The sequence below is a fragment of the Aedes aegypti genome, chromosome 2, assembly GCF_002204515.2.
Source record: "Aedes aegypti strain LVP_AGWG chromosome 2, AaegL5.0 Primary Assembly, whole genome shotgun sequence".
In the NCBI taxonomy this organism is placed as follows: domain Eukaryota; kingdom Metazoa; phylum Arthropoda; class Insecta; order Diptera; family Culicidae; genus Aedes; species Aedes aegypti.
Window position 1 is genome coordinate 186,142,310 of NC_035108.1, and position 25,435 is coordinate 186,167,744.

At 37.4% G+C, this 25,435-nt stretch overlaps 1 protein-coding gene across 3 annotated transcripts in view; it reads right to left on the bottom strand.

Annotated features, from left to right (window-relative positions):
• The window catches only part of LOC5577463, a 162,193-nt gene that overhangs the window by 60,708 nt on the left and 76,050 nt on the right, over window positions 1–25,435 (bottom strand). The gene's annotated exons all lie outside the window — the stretch shown is intronic.

Sequence of the window (25,435 nt, forward strand, 5' to 3'; positions counted from 1 at the left end):
AATGGTCAAATATATTTCCAGCTTTGAAGCTGCCCAGTTTGGCAACTACGAGACTGTGTTTTCTTCCGATTTACGCCAACACCCATGTTTTGCATCATAGGGCATCTGTGCCAGTGATAAAGTCCATAGTGTTGAGGAAAAAATCGCATTTTTGTTATTATCTTTATTGACAAGATTTATAGCCCGAGGCTGGCTTATTTCGGCAATATAAAATATCTGCTACTAACTAACTAACTAAACTAAACTAACGGTATATCGAAATATGTCGTTTCAAAGCTTTTCTATTCTTTTTCGCGTAAAAATAATTAAAGAATAAACAAATAATTGAGTCTTTCAAAATAGCACTTCATTTCGAGGCGAGTGACTTTGTAGTTAGAACCTCTCTCATAAATAATAATTAACATAACTTCCTCCATTAATATAGTAATAGTGGAATTCGGTAACTTCTGTTCCTATAATTTTGGTTTACATTGATCTCCCATTAGGAGTCACTAGTCTAGGAAGGGACTACTATTACTGGTGCAAAGGAGTTAAAAAAAATCATATTTTTTATTTGTTTTCTACTATTTCCTTACTAAATTCTAAGATTTTTTTACACGTGCATTTTATTTTGACAAGGGACATGTTAGACAAATACAAACATAAATAAAAAGTGTATATAAAAAGCTATAAACCGCACTACCACTGGATCAGCCAGGGTTTATATAAGTTCTATATTTCAAAACTGTGTCGAGTTTGATTATAAGCCGTCTGGCTCCAAGATGATTGTTTACTCGTCGATACAATACGTTGATGAAAGTCTGTTGTGAAAAATGAGCAACCTAAAGCAACCATATTACTGGTACCACTCTTACCGTATAAAGATCTAGAAAATTTTAAAATACATAAGTAGATGAAAAAACCGAATTTAGTACTACACCATTTAATTTCACTAGAGTTTGTATCTTTTAACAGATACGCGTATTTCAACCTCAACTGTAAGGCCGTCTTCAGTGTCGTGTACTAGACACGACTTCGAGAGTCTAGTACACGACACTGCACTACTTATAGGTTTTCTACTAAACAGCTTGAAGATTTATTATTAAAATACATGATTTCGTACTATTCAGATTTATTGGAGACTACTCAACCGATTTGCATGGATTTTTTTTCAAGAAGACTGGATTTCATTTTACTTGATATTATACATCCCTTTTTTATCAATTGGCTCGAAACAAAAAAAAAACGATCGAAGAATTAGCTGTAGAGGCACGTTCCCCGCCATTTGTGAGATTTGTGCCATCGCCATTTTCGAGCTTATTTCATCATCTGGGAGAGGAAAGTGATGGGAAAGATGAGAGGAAATAGTAGTGGGATCCCTTGAAGAGAAAAAATTGCATAAGCAAAATGAGAGCTTGTTGCTCCATACCACAATTGGTTCAAACAGCGCCCTGAAATGGACACTGCAAAATGCATGAGCGTAAAGAGATGCTATAGCTTATTGCCATAACGGGTTAAAAATAACAGAATGTCCTGAAGATTCAGGTTTCTGAAATCAGTTTCACTTAATAAATGTTTATCAAGTAATTTGAATCGCAATTACGCGAAAACTGGACAGTTACATCAGGTGATTAGAAGTTCCATAATCGGAATCACAACTATCACACACAAATGAATCAGTACGCTGAATATTTGTCATGTGATAGTTGAGTCGGCAGTGGCCAAATGTTGTAGCCAAAAGACTGGAATTCTGCTTTGACAGATTTGTCAAATACTTAGTCACATTTGGGGATGGCTCAGTAATGTACAATTTTGTTTGATGACATGACTAAAGATTATTACAATATGGCTTGTGCTGAGTTGCCGCCCAAGAATTTCTGAAGCTTCACCCAGCACTTCGAATTTGGAATAGCTGCCTCAGGGCCAATGAAGTCATGCGATGCTCCATTGTGAGCTAAATCATTGACCAATTTATTCCCAGCAATGGAAGAATAGCCAGGTATCCATAAAAAGTTTACAGAGTTGACTGAATTCAGTTCCTCAAATTGAGTTCGACATGCGATAACAAGCTTAGACCCTGAGTTAGCCGAAGCAAGAGCTTTAGAAGCAGTCTGACTATCTGACATATACCTTTACAAATAGCCAGCTCGTCCCGCAAAGGGAGTTATGAGGAACATTTCCTATAAGCAAAGTGACAAGCGATTGTGAGATCACTCGAAGCAAGTACAATTGTGTTTTTCATAGGCAGTGTACGATAACTCGTTTGAAATCATCCGTTGGGGATGGTTCATCATGTGATAAATACACCACAAAACGAAAGACATATTTCCTATTGAGGTCACCAACAGAAATATCAATTGTGACAGCACATACATCTCTGGTTGTTAACTCAGAAATGAGTGTAGCAACGTTACCGCTGTTTATGAGCACGCACGCACGGGGCCTGGCACGCGAATTTGCCATTTCATGTTTCTGAAAGTAGCAAAAACTGGGTCCACAAGGTTACCTGGATAAAAGTTCCCCTCACAAAAGTAAGGTTTTCGAACTAGCGCTACTTGAGCTGTACCATTTGCATGAGTCTACAAAGATTGATCGTTACAGATGTTTTATGCAGAAGATGGATCTAAGCTAAGTCTACGGTTAGGAGACTTTACCCAAACTAGGTAGGATTAAGCTTTTTTGGAAGTACCCGCATTCTTTCCGAATTATTGAGGGTCCGTCAGCTCGACATCGTAGCGCTGCAGGAGGTTTGCTGGAAAGGGTCGACGGTACATACGTATAGGGATGGTTATACCATCTACCAGAGCTGCGGCAACAGACATGAGCTGGGCACAGCTTCTATCGTGATGGGCAAAATGCAGAGGCGCGTGATTCGGTGGTGGCCAATCGACAACAGAATGTGCAAGTTGAGGATCAAATGCCGTTTCTTCAATATCAGCATAATCAACGTGCACAGCCCTCACCTAGCAAGTGACGATGACGATAAGGACGCATTCTACGTGCACCTGGAACGTGAATACGACAGCTGCCCAAGCCATGATGTCAAAATCATTATCGGAGATCTCAACGCTCAGGTTGTTCAGGAGGAGGAATTTAGACCGATTATAGGGAAGTTTAGCGCTCACCAGCTTAAGTACGAACGAAAACAGCCTTAGACTGATTGATTTCGCCACCTCCAGAAACATGGCCATACGTAGTACCTACTACCAGTACAGCCTCCCGTATCGGTATACCTGGAGATCACCGCAACAGACTGAATCGCAAATCGACCACGTTTTGATTGATGGAAGACACTTCTCGGATATAATCGACGTCAGAACTTATCGTGGCGCAAACATCGATTCGGACCACTACCTGGAATGACTCAAGCTACCCGAAGTCGCAACTAATTATGCGCAAAGCCTTGAAGCAGCGTTGCCGGAAGAGGGAGAGCCTCTCGAAGCCCCTCTTGAGGACTGCTGGAGTAGTCTCAAAGCAGCCATTAACAACGCAGCGGAAGGTGCCATTGGGTTCATGGAAGGAAATCGACGGAACGGTTGGTTCGACGAGGAGTGTCAGACGGTTTTGGACGAGAAAAATGCAGCGCGGGCGATTATGCTGCAGCAAGGCACCTGTCAAAACGTGGAACGATACAAACAGAAGCGAAGACAGCAAACCCATCTATTCCGGGATAAAAAGCGCCGCCTGAAGAGTTGGAGTGCGAAGAGATGGAGCAGCTGTATCGTTCTCAAGAAACACGTGAGTTCTACAAGAAACTCAATGCATCCCGCAAAGGCTTTGTGACACGAGCCGAAACGTGCCGGGATAAGGATGGAGGTATCTTGACGGACGAACGTGATGTGATTGAAAGATGGAAGCAGCACTACGATGAACACCTAAATGGCGCAGAGGAAGAAGATCAAGACAGCAGGAGGAACGGTCAATTTTAAGCACAGCATAAATCTCCCGAATGGCTCGACTCTTTGAATATGATTCAATCGACTTATTCAGATCGAAGGGGACGCCTCTCACGCCGAGGACCTGGGATCGAATGTTAAGAATGTGACTGAAACAGGCTTTGGTGGCTCATAGTAACCGATGAAATTTTTAATGTGAAAATAAGCTTTATGCTCCGTTACGATATATTTCACACTTAATATGGATTGTAAGCTTTCATTTGGCGTATTTGCAGTACACATTGGACTTTCCATATATTTAAAATAATATTTTCTCTTAGACTGGCCAAAAACCGGTGCTTTTACCCTATATGATAATTACCAACATTTTTTGTATTTTTTTTCTAAAATGTTAGTGCTTAAGATTTTCAATTTATTTGGTGAAACGAAGCTCAAGATAGCTTTACAGTAATGTCCCGATTTTGTCAGCCCCATGCTGCTTCTAGGGTTGATAAAATCGGGAAAGAGCTAAAACCGGGAAAAATTTTTCGACTGTTTTGAAGTTTTATTTTTACTTAAGAACTTAGTTTTATAATTTTGTTAATAGAAACATTTTTTTTACTTCCAGTTTCTATGTACCGTAATCCAAGGTAAAATTGGTCAGTTTCTTGGATAATTAAAATTAAAAATTTCAAAATTTTGATCTTTAGATGATTGTATAGACGTGGCCAGGGTCATAATTCATTTTATGCACCCAATGTTGCCAGTATATGCGTGCTTACTCTGATTAAAATGAATATTAAGTTTAGGTTGACAAATCGGGCAAAATGGGATGCTTAAATCAGGGGTAGACAAAATCGGGTCAAAAAGGTTGCTTAAATCGAGGGTAGATAAAATCGGGGGTAGACAAAATCGAGTCATTACTGTACATACACGTTTGACATAGTTTTGAGATAATTGCTTATTAAATGAAAGAAAACTGAAATGAAAAATACATTGGTTTCAAACTTATCATTGAATTTATTTTTCCAAATTAGGTTCGTCATGATCCAAAATTTACTAGTTCTGTTGGAATATGTAGAATCAAGCTGATCTTTTGTTTAGCTTTATTTTTCAACTGGGACGAAACAGAAAACCGACTTTCGATTATATGAAAAACTATATATCCATTCAGAATAAATTTTTTGCCAATCTATCTACTGCAATCGATAGTTAGGATACTAGTACTTGTTTTAAAAATATAAATTATAATTCTTTGAAACGGCATGCATAAATATTCAAGTTTTCTTCGAAAAAACTATAAAAGATACCCCGTTTTACGGTAGTAGAAACCGTATCGGAATGCAGTCAACATTGTTTTACAACTTCTGGAAAAAATGTTATGATGGTTTATTACGCAACTCAAAACAGTTGCGTAATGAGAAAGCGTTGCGTAATGAATCATTACAGCACTGGTTTCAGTTGCGTAATGACTATTACCACACTGCATACTTCAGTACAAGGAAGTAGGCCGTTTCATGACAGATTGGCGTGATAAAAAACAGCCTATTACGATGAGAAATTGCAAAAAAATAGTGTAACTGGGGGCCAAATGTGCCATCTAAAGAAGGAAGCGGTTTTAGCTCTTTTTTAATCATTATCTGATAGACAAACATGTTTTCTATCAAGTAGTGGAAACTGCCATCCATTTTCTTTTTTTCTGAAGTTTATAAATCATTAAAAAAAAAAAAAAAAAAAATGCTAGCTCACCTGCATTTCATTTTTTGTGGGGTAAAACGCGCCGCCTGAGCTCAGCGTTAGCCGTACACGTGTACGCATGCACAATCATGCTTGCATATACGTTGCATACATAAGGGCGTTTGATCAGATCTTATTGTTCAATTATAGTATACATGCTATAATAATAGTATACGTTTGCTGGAATTTGAATTCAAAGGGATGTTTTGGTGTTATGAAATAAGAGTAGCCATTTTGCCCCACGAGTTGATTAAAGTTTAAGTCCTTTAATATGCTTTTTTAAGGACAAATTCAACTTTTTTTCCGCATGGAATGCAAAATATGGGAGTGCATAAGGCCATTGTTTATTGACCTGAAAAATGACCTAGAAAATAACAAAAAAATGCAGCGAAAACTGCAAAAACGTTTTTTCGAGTTTTTACGGGTTTTTTTGCCAGGAAAACACCCAATAATATATAAAAGAAGCAACGGACTCATGTTCCGTAACCGGTCGTTTAAGAACGTCGCGACCCATTGGAAGCCCACACAATAGAAACCTCAGCCAGCACAGTTGCTGGCTAGTGTTGTGTGCTATTTCATTACCTTAAAAATAATGCGCTCTCAGGCTAAGCATTGGATATATTGCTGTTTGCCTTTGAGGTGCAAATCTTCACTAAACGTCCTCCAAATGCGGTAACACAAAACAATCAAAGGACACCTAGCAACGATCATACAAATCACCGCCGACCTAGCAAGAAAAAATGTATCTTTGACATCGCATTTCTTGTGGAAAATCTTATCGCGTTTGGTGTTCCCGCATTTGAAATTTGCATTTCAAACGCACACAGCAATAAATAGAAAGCGTTGTGTTTGGATGGGCATCTATTTCTTCCGAAAGAGGTGCACTTTGCGAAAAAGGACCACGTGATTATTGAGCTGAAATCGAATTCAGGTTATCTTCTGCGTTCATGAGTCCTCTCATGGCGTAGTGGTAACGCGCCCCAACTAGAGATCGGGGAGTCGTGAGTTCGATTCTCATTGAGAAGCCGTGTAACTTTTTCGCAAATCTTCACATCAATTTGTCCATCTAATCCAATTGCAAATTATATGTAATGTTTAGCTTTTCGGTAGTTGTTAAACTCCCACTCGGCCGTAACCCACGATTCATAATTAAAAACAAGAATAAAAAAGAAGCATTTTAATACATTTTCTATTATCTCGGGTGAAAAACAGCCTCCAAAAGCACGTAGTTTATCCAAATCGAAAGTGGCGCGTTTTACCCCAACCGCGCATTTTACACCCAGTTCCCCTACTATTTTTTGTATCAGTCCTTACCAAGGTATTTAAAAGGGAGGTAGTTCAATGTGTCAAATAGGGCATTCCGCCATATTGGAAAACAATCAGACAGCTGGCTGGTTTGTTATGCTTCATCAGGTCAGCAAGCCTTGAGATCCTAGCAACATGTTTCCCCTTAAACCACTTCGCTATGTTTCCTGTCAAGCAACCGCAGTTTGAGAATTCTGTTTTCGAATTACTTCTTTAAATTATTCAGTGCTGGTCATACATTTTCATTACAAGAAGCTGACTCGATGGTGATGCAATTAAAGACCTAAATATGTAATGTAATTATTTCTCTCAGTAACATCGAATCCCATCCCCGACATAGTCACTTATGACGTAAAAAGTTATAGTGACGACTTCCTTCGGAAGGGAAGTAAAGCCGTTGGTCCCGAGATGAATTAGCCAAGGGCTAAAAATCTCGTTAATAAAGTCAAACCAACCAACCATCTCAGTAACATGATGTGAAAACAGTTGTGGAACAATAGTACACCTTCCATTGCAGTAACTGTAATCACCGGTTGTACGGCCCATACTCGACGAACAGTCCCATATTCTATGATATTTCCGATATCAATGGAACTGTTGTGCGAGTATGGGCAATGTATGTACGGTTACATACTATAAAAATATTTAAACCTCATCATATTTATGCACAGCTGTTGCAATTCATGCAAGTGGGTAGAATTCAATTTTGTACACGAAGACTCAAAGAACAAAAACTATATTTTGTACCTTTTTCTGGTACAACAAAAACATTTAGATAATCTGCAAATAAAAATCAGTGTTGACGGATCAACTCCGAAAAACGATCAAAATGAGACACCATTTCAGAGACTTTCATGCTCTATTTTGTCTGTCACCGTTGCAAGAAACAGTCTGAAAAGAAGAATATTATTTAGTTATCAATCAATTTGAAATAAAACCGAGTAAAGCACAGTGGCCAAACAAACTGACATTTTCCATTCCACAACAGATTAGCAGCAACAGAATTAGTCCATAGGTCCTTTCTGAATATGAATTTCGTTTCAATGCACAATCCCGACATTCTAGAAGTAGATTATTGAAATAAGACATGGATTTAAACCAGAAAATACGCTTACCAACCTCTCTACTCAGAATCTTTGTCTTTGCTAGAGCACACAATTTCAATTTGTTTTTGAAAACATAATAACATAATAATTGTGCCATGGAAACGAGATCAATCAGCGGAGGGGAAAGGAAGTAGCCAGCCAGCCAACTCGCCAACTGTCATTTTCTACCCCCTCGCTGCTTATCATTCCCCGCATCCACTGACTGCTTAGATCAATGTACCTTTCTATAAATACCTTGGTCCTTACGCTCGAGCCTACTTCCCCTTGAGCGTTACGTAATTTGTTGACGGCTGTTTCTAGTTATTTCAGCCCCAATTTTGTTGACACAACAAATCGCTTCTTGATCAGATACTATTATGAGTGGAGTCCTGAAACAGCATGTTAAAAGAAGTACCGTAATACAGGGTAACATTGATCGTAATGACCCTCCTCGTAAAAAAATTGGATCAACATTTATCGATGAAATATTTTCAATGCATGAATGGTGATTCTTCCTCTTCTATTTATGAGCTAATAAGCATTAAGGTTTTTGTGAAAACTGGGTTGTGCTAATGAGTGAATTTTTCAACATTTGGAAGTCATGTCCCTCATGAGTTCTGAAAACGATATGAGCAAAAGAAATGCGGTTGTTACTAGAAGCAACATCGCCGAACACGATTTCATTGACAAAACTTTTATAAATATGTTTTGTTGGGCATAATTCACAAATAACAATAAAGAATGCAGAATTTTCTTAGGAAATCGCCTACATTAAGGCGTATTTCACAATTCAAGTTGCTTTGAAATAACTCAAAAAAAAAAATGACTTGTAAGAGTTTGGCCTCCATATTCGGCTTCATGGACCATGATTCAAGTAAATGATATTTCCAATATTATCGATCGTGGTTGTCATGAGTGATCAAAGTTACCCCATTTCAGCTTAATAGAAAAATCACTTTTTTACATTTTTTTAAACATGCTTTAAACTTTAAGAAAACAAAATAGGGTAAATCGCCAATTGATGAACGGTCAAAATACTCGCTAATTGTTAAACACGCCATAAGGAATACACGGGCTGTTCAACAATAGGCGACGTTTTTAGCCGTTCAACATTAGGCGACTTGCCCTACGGTATATAGACACGAGCAATGAGTGTCAGTAGGGTGATAAGAGGCAAAATGAACACACGGGGTGAAATGGACACCTCCTCAATCTCTTAGAATATGTATACTTCATCAAAACTTCAGTGTTCATGAAATCTGTACTGCATTTGAAATGTTTGTCGGAATAGAAGATTATGTTTTGCTTCAACTGTCCTTTGAAATTTGACTTCAAGTTTTTCTTGGTTTCAAATTGGTATATAAGCAAGGCAGTGGAAGAATCTATTTTTTGAGGAAACATTGATTGATTTGACTTTATTAACGAGATTTTTAGCCCTGGGCTAGTTCATCTCGGGACCAACGGCTTTACTTCCCTTCCGAAGGAAGTCGTCACTATAACTTTTTACGTCATAAGTGGCTATGTCGGGGGATGGGATTCGATCCCAGGTCCTCGGCGTGAGAGGCGAGTGTTCTAACCACTACACCAGGTCCGTCCCCTTTTGAGGAAACATTATTTTTAGCTATTATGATTGGGGGAGAGCCGTTTTACATATCGGAACAATCGACAGTCATTTAATATATTTGAATCACTTCAAAAGCTCATTTTGCCCCGATACCTTTTCGCCAGCCTTGTTTTCAACACAATTTTTTATCTCGTTTTTCTGACATATGCTATTATTTTTATAACTTTGAATGAATGTAGCACGTCGTAATAACATCGAACTTGAAAACGAGCCGGGGGTAAATTCAAAACATTACCATTTTATGATCTTAAAACGAATATTTGATTAAAATGTCCATTTTGCCCCTAATTCCCCTACTTGCTTCAAAAATATAAAACTTGCTTGGTATGCATTTTTAATGAAATTTTAAAGAAATATTCCAAAGAATGATCAATGTTACCCCGGATTACGGTATTCTTGTTACGCTGCTTTGAACTTGAAATAATATATATTGTTCTTGATTGCTTTTCGAAAAAAAATGTTGAAAACAAAATCATACACCCTTTGACCGTTAATATAATAGTACGGTCGGTTTTATCATAAACTGCCCTACATTGATCACAGGATAACAATATTTCCGTAGTCATCTTCATCCAATTATTAAAACATTCACATTCCCATAGTTTTTTTTAGACTTTTTCATTAAAAATTTACAACCTACATATGCATTGCTGTAACGCTAATCAATGGGAAACGGAATTGTAAGCAACCGGCGATGGAACGATGACCGTGTCCGTGCGTTTTATGTGCAAAAGTGTGATTATAAGCTGGCAAAGGAAGGTATTTATTGCACTATTCAAGTTAAACGTGCAATTAAAAGAAAATTGTAAACATAATTTATATCGGTGGTGCCGGAAGGCTGCCAGCGAGTCCACGAGTCAGAAAGCGCCAGACGGCCGAAAGCCGATGACGACATTGGCGCAACGTGGGGTCCTCGCGGAGTCGCTTCATTTGGACAATTCAATTGTACGTCGGTCAACCGAACCGGTCGGAATGTCGTTACAAGTGAAATCATTAAACGAATGTTTTATGACTGGCACACAAAACCGAAAAAGAAGATTTTTTCAGTTTACAATGCGGAAAATTGACAGTTTCCGAAGTCAGTTAATATATACTTTTACTGTTTGCAGAGCGAATAAAGTTTTACGATCAGATGAAACGTTCCGCTAGGTGGACGACGGACAGTGCTCCAATCGATGATGGCTCGCAGTATAAATAAGATTGCGATATTAGTGCACTTGTTGACATTTGCAAACGTCAACAAAAAAGGCGTAAACGAGTATTTACAATGCTTTTTAAATATGTTTTTTTTTTTCATATTCTGATATTGAAAATTCTCTTTTTCTGAGAAAAAATAAGTAGGGGAAAAGCACTAATTTTTGATCTACAAAAAATCTGTGTCAATTTTTGGATTTCATCAAAGTAAGGATTGTTCATTTTATAAAGTGGACACTGTGTTTATGTTATACCTTTTTTATTTATTATAAAATCGAAATCGGTTATCTGTGCATCGTTCTACTATTATTCTACAACACTATGAAAATATAAGATCTTAGAAAATGCTTTTGGTTGAAGAGCTTATTAGTTTTTCCAAAAGCTCCTTAGTAAAGCTGACTGTCAAAGTTGAACATTATTTTTCGCAAATCAAAAATCCTAATTTTTATGAACAAATTGTATGTTTGTATTCTTTACTATTCTACTAAAGGTATAGCTTTAAAAACATGAATTATATTCCATCATTCTCTGACATTAGGTAACTTGAGTGATTTACCCATTTATGGCCAAATTTGTTGATACACCATACTTTCACTCCCAGCGTGTTCAAATCTAGTTTGGTTTACTGAATAAACTATATTTGTACAAACGAGAGCTAAATCGTGCGTTTAAACCATAGTCTAAAGTACAAATTTTACTGTTAATGGTAGTTTTACTAAAAAGTCACATACTTTCAAAATCTTCTACGCATATTTATCGATCTACAGCAAATTGTAAATGGTTTTCTCCAAATATTTCAATCGGTAATCTCAGAGTAACATATTATGAAAATAATATATGGAAAATTTAATCGACTTTATTAGAGCAGTGTTGCCAATTTTGATGATTGTCAATGTACTTTGAAAGATCTTCTAAAAATAAAGCAATTGTGTTTCTATTGTGCTTTAAAAGTGAAGTGGAGACTAAATAAGTAACTTTATGAAGGTGTAAGTTATTTTCCATATTAAAACTATATTAGGACTTCCGTCAGGATATAATTTTAACCAAAAAATTCTACTCATATCAGTTCCCTTCAAATTTAAAATTGTTTTCTCTAAAAAATATAGGGACAAATGATTTTATTATATTTGTAAAATTGTTGTTCCAAAAAAAAACTTTATTTTTTCCCTGATTGATGATGCTTTCGAAGAACAAGCCTTTTTTGAAAATAAAACATATAAATTGTCGAATTTTCCAGCCAATTTCTAACAATAATTGATTTTGTCTTTTGAAAATTAATTATTTTGGAGAATTTATATTATAACAACAACGTAAAATACTAGTCGAACGATGTGCAGAAAACTGATTGATTTTTCATTGATAAATAAAAAAGATACAGCATGCACAAGGTGTCCACTTCATAAAAAGAGCAGTCCTTAGGCCTAAATCGTATGAATGAGTCGAAAATATAGTGATAGGTTGAACATTGGGTCTCTTCCCCTAGTTCATCTAATTATTCTTGCTATGTGCCTTTGGGCGTTAGTATTTTTTACAGATACTTTTAAATAAGTTTATTAGAGACAAATTTTTCTAAGACTGTTTCAAAATCGGATGTCATAGAAATTAATATTTTTACTTTCAAATAGATAATCTTCAGCAGTGCTAATTTAGTAGAGATGGTCGGGATTAACATTTTTCATGGGATATATACACTATCGACCTTTTATTCTATCGACTTTTTGTCTTTTGACCTCGTGTTCCTAAACTTTTGACGCATGAACGTTCGTCAAATTCGCTAAAATAAGTAAAAACTTCTAATTAAAATAACAAAATGATGTATTCTTAAGAACTTATTTAGCCTTCATTTCAATGAACATTATTGAACTAAAAGTTCAATAACAGTTCAACACCGATTCGAATAAAAACACCATTTCATCTCTCTCGATCCCAATTATTACGGTACATCCGAATCGGTTGGGGGCCTACCCGTGGATCAATACCATCGATGGTGTTGTTTTATTCTGGCATCATAAAAACCTATATCCAATCGATCTGCTGCTCATTTGTGTTGTCGTGATCTCACGTTGGGACGCAATGTTCAACTAATGAAGCAACTTCACCGGGTGCCGCTGAGGTCCGTTGCTGAATCGACGAGCTTCGGGGCCGTGGTTCCTCGGCGCACACGCGGATATGTTAACTACCCTATGCCCATCTCTGCCGGCCGGTCCACTATGGGCCAGAGAACAAAATTTTGCGACAAAAGTCCATAAAACACTTTCTGTTTTAAACTGGATTAATATGAGTTGTTGTATTATATACCGAAGATTCTATATGATTTATCACAGAATTTGATTGCATTTTATGAAGTTGAACTTTGTGTATCCATAATTTGAAGTGAAAGTGTTGGTATAGTAATCCAATCAAGATACTGTGTTTGAAGTAAAGGAAGCTATTACAGTGAGTAATGTTTACCTGTAATAAATAATCCTCATAAAGTAAAAACATTGAATGAGGCTCAAATTTTATAACTTAGAGACATTCCAAGATTCTAAACAGATACCACTGAATGACACTCGGTTTGTTATATGAGTTAATAGTAAAATTCTATGAAAACAACTCATCTCATCGAAATTCGAGGTAACATCATTCCAGTTTTTTTTATTCTTGAATTAATGTTCGTTCATGATGAAATTTTATCGAGAAATATCAAATTCTGGCTCAAAGTGCTGTCGACGCGCCAATCAGTGGGAGGAGTAATAAAAGTTTTACCATGCGATGAATCCGAATATATAGTGTCCAACAAGCTCCGAGATTGAGCAGCAGCCAGCCACAACATTCGGAAAGTGGGAAACATTTTTATTGGCACGATGCACACGGCCAGCGGATGGAAGTTTGTTTAATAATAATAATAGTGAAAGAGTGGAATGGACTAAAACAGATGAATGGGAAAAATGCAGACCAAGCGGATATATCTTTTTATTTGTGGTTTGTTAATTAGGATTTGCGAGTATTCTTTTTTTTTCGTTCGCTTCGGGTGCCCTATACCCATAGCAATTCACTGGTGAATTGAACGAATTGGGACACTGATTGAGTTGGTCACGTGAATTGGACACGGTTGTTGTGATTTTGATTGGTGGGTTGCATTTATGCTTTTCGGATGAGGAAAGCGCTGATGATTGAACAATATGATAAATATAAATGTTTTAGAGAATCCGAAGGGATTGGGAGACAAAAAAATCTCAGTAATCAATGGGTAGGTAAGTACGGAAACTGTCTGTTTGACGACTCCTAGAAATTAGCCCAAACATACTACTCGCCTTTCTTGTAGATGGGAGATATTATCCACTCCTCCGGTAACTGTTCTGTTTCCCAGACTGTGCCTATCAGCCGATGCAGACAAATGGCCAGCCTCTCCGGGCCATTTTTATGGGTTCAGCTCCGATACCATCCTTACCAGCAGCTTTATTGTTCATGAAAAAAAATGACACAACAAATAAAAAAACTGTATAATTCCGTTTTATTTCTTTTAACTACTCCCATGATGCAGTTGATCCAGTTGATGCAGTTCTTCGTTAACCTTTTCATCCCACTGTATTCATTCTCTCCAGACTTCTTATAGAATAATCTTCCCGTACACTACAAACAGAGTCAGTAGGCTCAGCGGATCGAACAGCGACATTAAACATTCAGCATCTGTCTTCCTGTAGGATGTTCGTCAGCCCTGATCAGATCATTGATTTCCTGTTTTATTTCGGTTGAGAAACTGAAAACGTCTTCCTATGTGAACCACAAGAGTTCGAGTACTCGCTAATAATCATTTTGTTTGTCCACTACGAATCTCTTATCTTCTCCGGGCTTGCCTTCGCTTAAAGCGTCCAGGACATCGCTGCTATTCGACAGCCAGTATCTTAGCTCAAAACCGCTTTCCTTGTGAATGAAACGCATTTCCTGTGACACCTCGTTTGCCTCTTCTGCGGACTCGTAGTTCTTTGGGTAGTCCTCCACGATAACCATTAATCCACGATGCCTTAGACTGCTCGAGGGTACAGCCCTTGGAACTCCTTGACGTGTTATTGATGTATTGAGCAGACGCCTAGGAGCATGTAGAGGCCAACGTAGCAACATCCATAAGGTACACATCTGGTATTTTGGAATGATCGTTGGGATTGGCGAACTTCTATGCAAATTTGAATTTGATGGAACACCTCTTTTATAGGTAATAACACATAATTTTCACTTATTTGTAGTTTATAATTTTTAGAATCACGACAATATCACTTTTAAACAATCCTTCAAGCTTTTCCAATAGTTATATTGCTGTTTCTTTTGTTAAAGCTGGTTAAATTTGATGCTTGAGTACTGTGTCCGGATTCAACACCGCACGTATCAGTATCCGGACAGTCTTCTTTCAATAGAAAAATGTGTTTTTCCTAATGAATTTCCCAAAAATTTTCAATTTAACGAGTAGAAAACTTCAACAATTCGCAGCGAAACATGTATCACATTAATTTATCACGTAAAAAAATGCATAATGCATCGCTAAATTGCGATAGTACCGTGATGCATCATTAACTGGACACTTAAGCAACGCCAAAACTTTAAACGCTATTTTGAATATGTTTCTGTATAACTGTTATTGTTATTCTGGTATAACTGTTATTGTTATTCACATAGATACATGTTAAAACTTTGAATCTTGGACAAAACATTTACTGAAAAATGCAATAATAACATTAAAAACGTTAAATTGATGAATCATATCCAGTTTTTAAATCCGGAAACATGCATCAAAATGCCGGAAGCTTTTGAATCGAAATCCGGACAGATGCGTTTGGGTTGAAAATATAAATGAAAAAACTAATAAAAGGCACTTTACTGTGACTGAAAATCTCCAATGTAATAAAATTAGATGGATACATTTGCATACATGGATCAACATGTTGGGTAAATTTATTTTTGTTTTACCTGCACCTCTGTCAACATCCTGGATTTGAGGTTCACGGAAATGATCCTCAATATAAACACTTTTTTTTGTAAATCTATTCACAAGAGATTGATTATACTTTTTGTAATGTTATTATACAACTTTTCGTCAATTCACATCATGTTTATTGATCTAAACGCACTAAATATTAGGTTTTTATGAAACGTCCGGGTTAATGATCACTTGTCTATAAATCCGGACAGCATTTGAGGCAGCCTTTTTTCACACTAAAAATGCTTATTTTCACAGGTTTTCTCACTCTATCTTGTACACACTTGGAAATTATTACAGCATACACTTCTTAGAGACGAACAGTACGAAAATTGTGTAGTTTCGGATCTTTGTCGCAAGTCAGAAGTGGCTGATTTTGTAGCCGAAATTTCTACTACAGGATTTGGTTCTTTGCAGGAATGACACCGAACTGGTGCAACCAAGTTGTTTTTATTTTTAATATTTGCAAAGGATTACTAGATGAAACTAGGAATTAAAATGAACAGCAATATTAAAAGTTAAGATTATTAATTACAAACCAATATTTATAGTTCGATTTCATGTTTTATTTAATGAATACAACCAGAGTGTCCGGATATTGGTGCCGTCGAGAGTTTGGTTCACCACGGTATAGTGCGTAGAATTCTTCCGGTCTCTGATAATTTTCGAAATAAACGCGCCTGAGAGAAACTGACTTTTGTTTTTGTTTTTAACAATATTTTACAAGGCTTACTTGATGTTATTACACGTTACAATGGACAACGGTTGTTACAATTCATTGTAGGAATAATATTATTTCGTTCATACAGATATTTAACATTAAAATGCATAAATTTCACCAGAGCGTCTGGATATTGGTCTCGTCCGGATTTTGATTCATCACGGTATCAGAAGAGACGCCCACATTGAACTGCCGGAATCGTATTTACTCTGGGAAGGGAAATCAGTTGGTCAGCAGTACAGGTGTCTGATCACGGACAGTAGATGACGAGGGTGTTCCTTCCGGAAGGAGGATCCCTGCTTCGGTGGCCAATTCCTCTTCGAAATGCCAGAGATAATCGGCCAATTCCTTCTCCAGAAGGAATGCCCGGGATGTCGATAGCTCAGCCTGTGAAAATGTTTTCTGAATGACAGTCCAGAAGAGGACTACTGGCTGAGCTGCTACGGTGAAAGAAACACGCTTTTGTTATAGATTTTCGAACTAAGCCGGTTTAGGCGGTATCCACAAATTACGTAACGCTCTAGGAGGAGGGGGAGTAGGCTCAAACGTCACGGCTCATACAATCATTTAATAAAATTTCATACAAAAAGCGTTACGAAAGGGGGGCAGGGGGTCAAAAATTTCTAATTTTAGCGTTACGTAATAAATGGATGCTACCTTATTGATGCGTGCCATACAACGGCGAAATACTGAATGAATTGAATTTAAGAATGGGTGCACTATTTATAGTGAAGGTGTTCTTCTTTCTACTACGCATTGAATGGTGATTGGAGAAGGGCGCCAACCAATCAGCGCACGACAGTTGACGAAGCAACGGCTGCCCCGAGCAAAGTCGGATAACTGGATGATATCAAAATGATAACAACTTTTATTATCGCTGTTTTTATTTTGATATTATGTTATCAATGATAACCGCATGATAACAAAATTTGTTATCATTGTATCCGTGACAGACATTTTTAATAACAGGTTGATAACAAAATATGTTATCACTCATCTTTCCTGTAATATTTTTATAAAGCGTGTTTTATTAAACAAAGTTGACTTTGCGTCATTTAAAATTATGTTAAATTATTTGGAGCGTAAGTTTAATCGAATAGACTCATCTCTCAAAATTTTTCATTGATTTATGACCATAGAATTCAAAAATATATGACGATGCAGATTTAGTTATCAACACGAACTCAATGATAACATAATTTACTATTACTTTGATATTCGACAAACATTTTTAAGTTCTCATTTTTGTTACGTTGGCTGTTAATTCAGCCAAGATGATAACAAAATCAGTTAGCAAATGATGATAACCAGGTAACAAGATTTATTATCATTTTGCTATTGAACTTTGCTCGGGGATCTCCACTACCCCTAAAGCGTAATTTGTGGAAGGCGCCTTTTCAATCTTAGATTGGACCCGTTCCTTAGCCGTTGGACCCGCTTTCGCTAACGGTGGTAATCCCTATTGGACAACGTCTTGGAAAAAATCTCTTAGAAGGTAGCATCGATTATTCACTGAATATAGTTGGTACCACAAACAAAAGGAAGGGTGAACATCTGAATTCACAAGTTCCTTCCAAAAAATGTGGGTTTTAAAGCTGTTACTAAACGTGACAAAAATGCAAGAAGGGACATTTTCCGGAATGCGCACTTTCTTCTCAATGTGAAATGGTTAGTATTGATAATTGCATCGAAATGAGCAATCAGTTGACTTGTACATATTCTTAACTATCTGATATAGTAGATGAATGTTTGACTTTGTTTTTCAACTAAAAACTAAGTTTGGAAATGGGGTTTTTGCCAGCTATTTGAAAATTTGGACCTATTTGTGCCGACTCAAATATTGTATGGCAAATATTCAACGTGCTGACTCGTTTGTGTGTGGTAGTTGTGACTCCGATTATGGAGCTTCGTATCACCTGATATGTAACTGTCCAGCTTTTGCACAAATGCGATTCCAATTACTTAGTAAACACTTATTAAGTGAAATTGAATTCAGAAGCATGAATTTTCAGGACATTCTGTTATTCTTAACCCGCTGTGGTAATGAGCTAAAGGCTCTCTTTACGCTTATACGTTTGCAGTGCCCTTTTAAGGGCGCTGTTCGAACCCATTGTAGTATGCTCTCATATGCGATCTTTCCTCGTCAAGGGACCCTACTCCTATTTTCTCCCATCTTTCACTTCCCTTTCCTCTCCCATCGGGTAGATGATGAAATAGGCTCAAATATGGCAATGGCACAAATCTCCCAACTGGTCGGGAACGTGCCTTTGGAGCCAGCCTTCTGATACCTGATACCTGATATCCTATCCTGAGTGAAGCACCACACTAGAAGACAACGAACTAACATGCAACACTTCGCTCACGAAATTTTCTAAATTAAGCTCAAATTTAAAGCGATACGCCACTTTCAAATGGTTCCCAAGCATATCTATTTTTTTTTCAAAGAGGCGTGCATATAAGAAGGATGTGGTATTCTACGTAAACATTGCTCTCTATAATAGCTTTCTTTTCCTCTGATACACCATCTTGATTGGACCACGATTTCTTCATTTTTCGACGATGTCCGATATCGAGTGCTGTCAGGGGTTGGAAGATTTTTCCCTAAACTTTCAAAATAATATTTCTGAATAGATATCGATTATTCTCATGCTTAAAACATTGAATTCAACATATATCAATTGTTTTGGAATATAAATAAATACCTCATCTAACAGCATTTCATTTAAATTCAGTCAAAATCAGTCTTTTGATATTTTATTATCTCATAAGATATAATTTTGATTGTGGAGTATATAATGGTATAATTTGATTTTCATTTGGCCATAATATTTTGTATCCGGTGATATTGATAAATTTGCGATGATTGTACCGAAAGAATCGCCTGAAAGTAGAATCAAATCAATGAAAAAAGCACACTCAATCAAGAGAACGAGAAACAAATTGATACACTCTGCCATCTTCTGATGATCACAGCAACCTGCTGTATCGGTTTACCAACCAGTGCAGCGTAGATACATATAGCGCCTGCTTCGATTGCACTCCACCCGACATGCACTCGAATAGCTGGCAAAGCCTTCTCAGATGACTCGAAAAAGCTTAATGGAGTGCAAAATGCACCGATTATGCATACATTCACTGTCAAATGAGGCTCACAGAATATCGTCGTCGACTTGCTGCTACTCGTTTAAGATAGAAGAGCAAACAGCGCTCACAGAACCCGACACAGAAGCAGATATACAACTCATAAAAAATAAATGACGGCTTGTTAAGCTTCCTATTGCCGATGATGGTTGGCTTTGGCAGATGCCGGCCTTCTGGGAACGGGTGCAGAAGGTTACTGCTAAGACCCAAGGACTTGAGTAGAGGAAAAGTAATTAAAATTTATGTTTTCCCTCAATGAAGCGCACTTTCTTGTCTGTTCAAATGGGATGTTTTCATTTTTTTGCCTTGCATTTCACACAAGGTATGTTATTCGGGGGCTTGTCTGCACGCTGGAGTCAGAACTTGAATGATAAAAAAAACTCGTATAAAGATGAGCGGTTCCATTCAGTGATGGATTTCACGATTACAGGTCTGGATTTGCTATTTACTGTGAGCGAATGCTACCGTGGAGGTTTAGTGATTATGAATGGAAAATACAGCTTGGTTGAGAATGGGAACGAAACGAAAAGCTTTTGCAGTTATCTGGTTTTTATATGGAGAAAAGTATTCATGTACAAAAAAATGAAATAAGAGGTGTAAACTCTGCTTCACTCTTCTACAGATCTGTCAAATTTAATAATAAGCCACAATCCTAGAAATAAACGTAGTCAACAGAAGAACAGAAGCTTTTAGAATGTCTTAAACGTTTTTAGGATGGGCTAGAATCTCTGAGGGAATTGCTTTTCAGGCATTAGAAGTAGCGAAAGAACAGACATGTTTTCTAGTTGTTCAACCTTGATGGAAATATGGAAAATTAGTAGCAACTCCCCATGTGCACAGAAACAGAGCTGTTAAATGCCATGAATTTCACGCGACTTTGACAATTGAATATTGCAAATAGGGAAAGTGTGCCAGTTATGACTATAGTGGTTCCCTATTTGGACGTATGAGGATTTTCGAAAACTTTCACATTTTGAATATTTTTGAATGTTTTAACATCAAGATATATTTGATACCAAATTACTTAAGCGCACAAAATGTTCAAAAAAATTTAAAAGAATTAAATTACCTCATATGGCGAAATAATGTCCGTAATTGGTACACCTACCCTATAATGATCCCGTGGAAACAAGTCATCGGAAAAGCATTTTTCCTGTGGCCTTTTTCTAACTTCTATCGGTTGGCATGATGTGCTGATGTGATATTTCGCATAGGGTTCTATGAGCATTCCATTTTTTCCAAAATTTTTACATTGACCAGCACTGGTTACAGCATCATGAAAATGTAAATGAATATTCGAACAACCCTATCATTATAAACGTTTATTGGCTTTTTTCAGTGAACGCGATACTACTCAAAGTGGAAGGGAGTAAAGAGGGTAATGAAAGGATATGATGGATAGAATCGCAAGCGAGCGATGAGCGACACGAATAGAAATTGAAAACTAACAGGGCCATGTGTGAACAACACAACCGAAACGACAAATTGTTGCCTAACTTCCCGTTCAAGCTAGATGCTGTAGTGTTGGTTACTGGTAACACTAAAAAATCACATTGAGGGCATTCAATCCAAATGTAACAAATATATAAAAGCATTGAACGAGCTCACCAATAAAAGAGCATGTATTTTTCCATTTTTTTTTGTTTTTATGTACCACATTCAGTCATGTAGAGTAGTGTTTGATCCATTAATTGTGTCGCTTGCTCCTGCGGGAGCAATGAGACCGGAAGTACAACCGTTTGATATTCAATACGTAATCAAGTAATAAAGGGGAATCCGGTTTGGCGTAGTTATATCGCACTAATCCAATATCCTTTCCATGACAACTGTGTAGATGCAGAGGTATATTCGGTCTCTAGTAACAATGGTTGTCTAACTAACGTTCCTATCCTTCCCCAATGACCACATCGCAAGTTGCCGATGACTTTGAACTCTCGATTTATACAGAATTGATAGCTAATCCCAAGTTCAATTCATTGAATCTATGTGCAAATTCGATTGTTCTGGTCAATCACGGAGTGCAACTACGAAGCGGTCATCCATGCTCATGCTCATGCTTACAAGAATCATCATGTACTTTTCAACGAGCCACAATAACCAAATTATCGTGCCCACAACACAACATTTGAGTTCAGTAGACATTATTGAATGACTCAATGAGTATTACTAAAACGTCTAGCTACGTAATACGCAACAATTACTGATAATCATATTTCAGTAGATTTTTACAGCCAATAATTCTCAAATGTATGAGTAGACAATTTGACATTGTCATAAACTTGACAATCTAATTGAGATAATACTTTCTCTGATTGACATGTTGGAAATTTGGCTCAGTCGCAATCAGTTCAAATTTTAAATATAAAAGATTGAAAGCAAAACACTCATGAATCACTATCATCATTAAAAAAAGTTTAAAATGTGTCATCACCTTTTGATTTACCGGATCGTAAATCAACACTTGGACTTCAGTAAGACTTCGTTGTAAACTATATGGACGGTAGGCTAGCCCAGTCGTTCCCCATGCCTTCCCGTTTTAGCTTGCCATCACTTACCTACTTCCGAGTAGAAGCGGCTCCGGCAACTAGTGGAGCGGCACCGATAACAATATTATCTTATCGAATTCCTCTGTCAAACGAGGAACACCCGTTAATCCAAACTTGCCCACTTCACGGCCACCTTGCACTTGCGCTAATTGGTTTCCTGGTGCGTCCCGCGCGCTTCATATCGTAAATGCAATAGTAAACAGTAAGGGTGTGCAATATTTTTTTTTTCGTATTGATACAAAACGAAAAGATAAACGGAATTTCTATCATTGCCAATTACAAAATGAAACAATATATCTAAATATTTCGTTAAAATCCAGAAACACGCGAATTTTTTTTTTAATTGACACGAAATTTAGATTGTGTTTCGCGAAATATATGCTTCATATTTATTTATTTTAATGTTTATGTCACAGTTTTGAGAAACATTTTTTTGTTTCCTTCATTGTAAGGCATGTAAATTCAACTAATCTCTTAGTGCGCATCGTACCTTCGTGTTGTACGAACACAATTTTGTTTGCCATCGGAAGTTTTTAAAACTACCTAAAGTAATTAAACAGTTTTTTTTTTCTGTGCTATTTTTATACCTAATGTTCCCTTTACCAGCGTCCATTTATGCAAAAAAAAAAAAAAAAAATTTTTGTAGGAGCCGTAACGCTTGTGCCTACTCTCTGCTCTCTGCGCGGACAGCTAAGAAGCTGCCACGGTTAAAAGCGTAGGCGAGATAAAATTGTGAAATTATAGCACAAAGCGTAAGCTAAAGCGAGTAGGTTTATAGCAAAAAGCCTCCCACGTTACAGTACTAGGCAAAAATATCGCCACACATGCACCAAAGCGGGCGCCATTCCAATTTCATGTATGGACAAATGAATGTAGAGCACTACCATATATGTACAAGAGAACGTAGTTTCTAATCCTTGAAAAAGGTAAAATACATTACCGAAACCGTCGGATATTGAAGCAAAACTGTTCTTGCTGCTCTCAAAGACTGCAACGGCCGAAAATACCACGTTCATAGCTGTAACATCCAGTCGTCAAGCAACATTTACGCAAATTATTTAATCCAAATTTTAATCCAAGTACCGTTTTGATTCATAGTATGGACAGCTTTTAATTCCGGACACTCTACTTTGTATGGGAAACATTTCACACGAAATGTTTCAATTTTTGCCGTTCGAAAGTTCACAATTTCGAGGCTCGTTTTAATAAGCTATTTTGATAAATATCTATGCAAATTTATAATGCACAACTGCATTAGACGTCTCTTTAGTGGTTTAACAGTTTCATTTGATGATTTGACTTTTCTCTCAATGATTTTCATGAGATGTCCGGAATTCGAATCAAAGTATCCGGAATATGAGGCAAAAGTGAGGACTCGTCCGGAATAAGAATCATCAAAAGGCTATACATTTCGATTTATTTAAAATTATTCAAGTTGCGGAAGCGTATTCTTTACCCACGATTCGAAAATTAAGGGTTTCCGGTGCTCGATAACGCTGAGGAATCATACAGAATGATTTATTTTGAATGCTCTATGCTGTGCTATACTTCCAAGAGGCCTTAAGTGTCCGTAATATGAATCAAAACGGTAAATACGGTCAATACGGTTTACAAATGTTCATTATTGTACATTACTAGAGCCCAAAGAATTTGTCAATCATATGCTTCGGAGTTCTCCGAAACCTTAACACGATTCCAAGCAACTAGAAAATCGAAATGCACGGTTTTACTGGCTTGTTCCCCGTATTTGTTTAAACCACTTCCTGTGATTTTACAAAACTCCGAGATATGACAGCGCAATATATGGAACTTCGAGCTATTGAGTAAGCCTGCTTCAATCCATGTTTTCGAAAAGTCTCAACCTTCTCTAGAAAATCATCAGCCAAACTCTTTTGAAAACAACTTTTATGTACCTGATCGAATTGATCAAGCGCTTGAAATACAATTTTTCATTGAAAATAGATATTTTGAATTGAAGAACTGCTTCACCAGTTTGTGGTCCGAGCCGAGACCTTTCCATTTCGCGGACATCTCGCGGATGTGACCATGTGTTCGTGGATGACCGACCAGCTACATTGGATAGATCGTTTTTTGCGCGGTACACTATAGGCAAGGAAATGTTGACTAAGTCCCATTATTCCGCAAAGCAGATTGACAATCTTCAAATCTCCAGCAATTAAGCACTTTTTTTTTGTTTTTTACAAGGGGGAAATCTGCAAACAGATCCCCGGAGAAGATAACTCAGGGAATGCGGGGATGACGCACCAACGACGACCCGCTAAAACCAGCCTATGCACTGTGCATGAGCAATTCATTTAGAATTGCTCAAGTGGTGAACAGTGCATCGACATGACCCTTGGACTCAGACCCTCATCTCCCCGGAACCACCTTACGGTATTTCTTCGGAAAGGGACCAGTGCATATAGCACATCACGTGTAGCAGAAGTAGCCTAGGCAAACTGCTTCTCCTAGCCGACTTAAACAATGTTACAAGGGACCAGCCTCGGCAGGGCTAATCCTCTGCAGCCAACTCTTGGTCGGCGCGCCATAGACGCTGCAATTCTAACATAATGTGAGTGACAGCCGTAGTTACTGCATTCCAGCACTCGGCATCCGCACACATTCTCTCTATAATATTGTCGGGGGACGTGTCCCCTCCGCATGTAGTGAGCATGCGACCTCTCATGCAATTAAGCACTTGAAATTGTTCAAATGCAACAGTGTCATCCAGATTTTCTCAATATTGCCATATTTTTCCGGAACGCCATGAGCAGCAGCAACAGCATTTTTACGCCAGTATCCTTACATCGGCCTTGAGTCCTGGTGACATCGGAATTGTGCTCGATAATCGACAGGGTAACCTTAACCCTCTAATACCCAACCCCGCCTTTAGACGGGGTACACTTTGGAATTTTGTGTATTTTTTCGTAGCTCGGAAATCAAAATGATTTTATTTTTGGCTTAAACCTTGACTCATAACACGCATATATGAAAAGTTTTTTATGACTTTTGAAACTTTTTCGTATTTTTGAAAATTGTTTGAACAATTGTATTCTTATATAACCTACAAATGCCTGGGGTTCATTTAACGTGTAATATAAAAAATCGTACCTTTTATATTTTTCTACGATCAACCTATCACAAAAGAAGAGTTTGGTGCTACAGTAATACCTCGATATAACGTAACCTCGATATAACGTAACCTCTTTATAACGTAACTCGATATAACGTAATTTTTACCTCGATATAACGTAACTTTTTTTTGATTCCATTT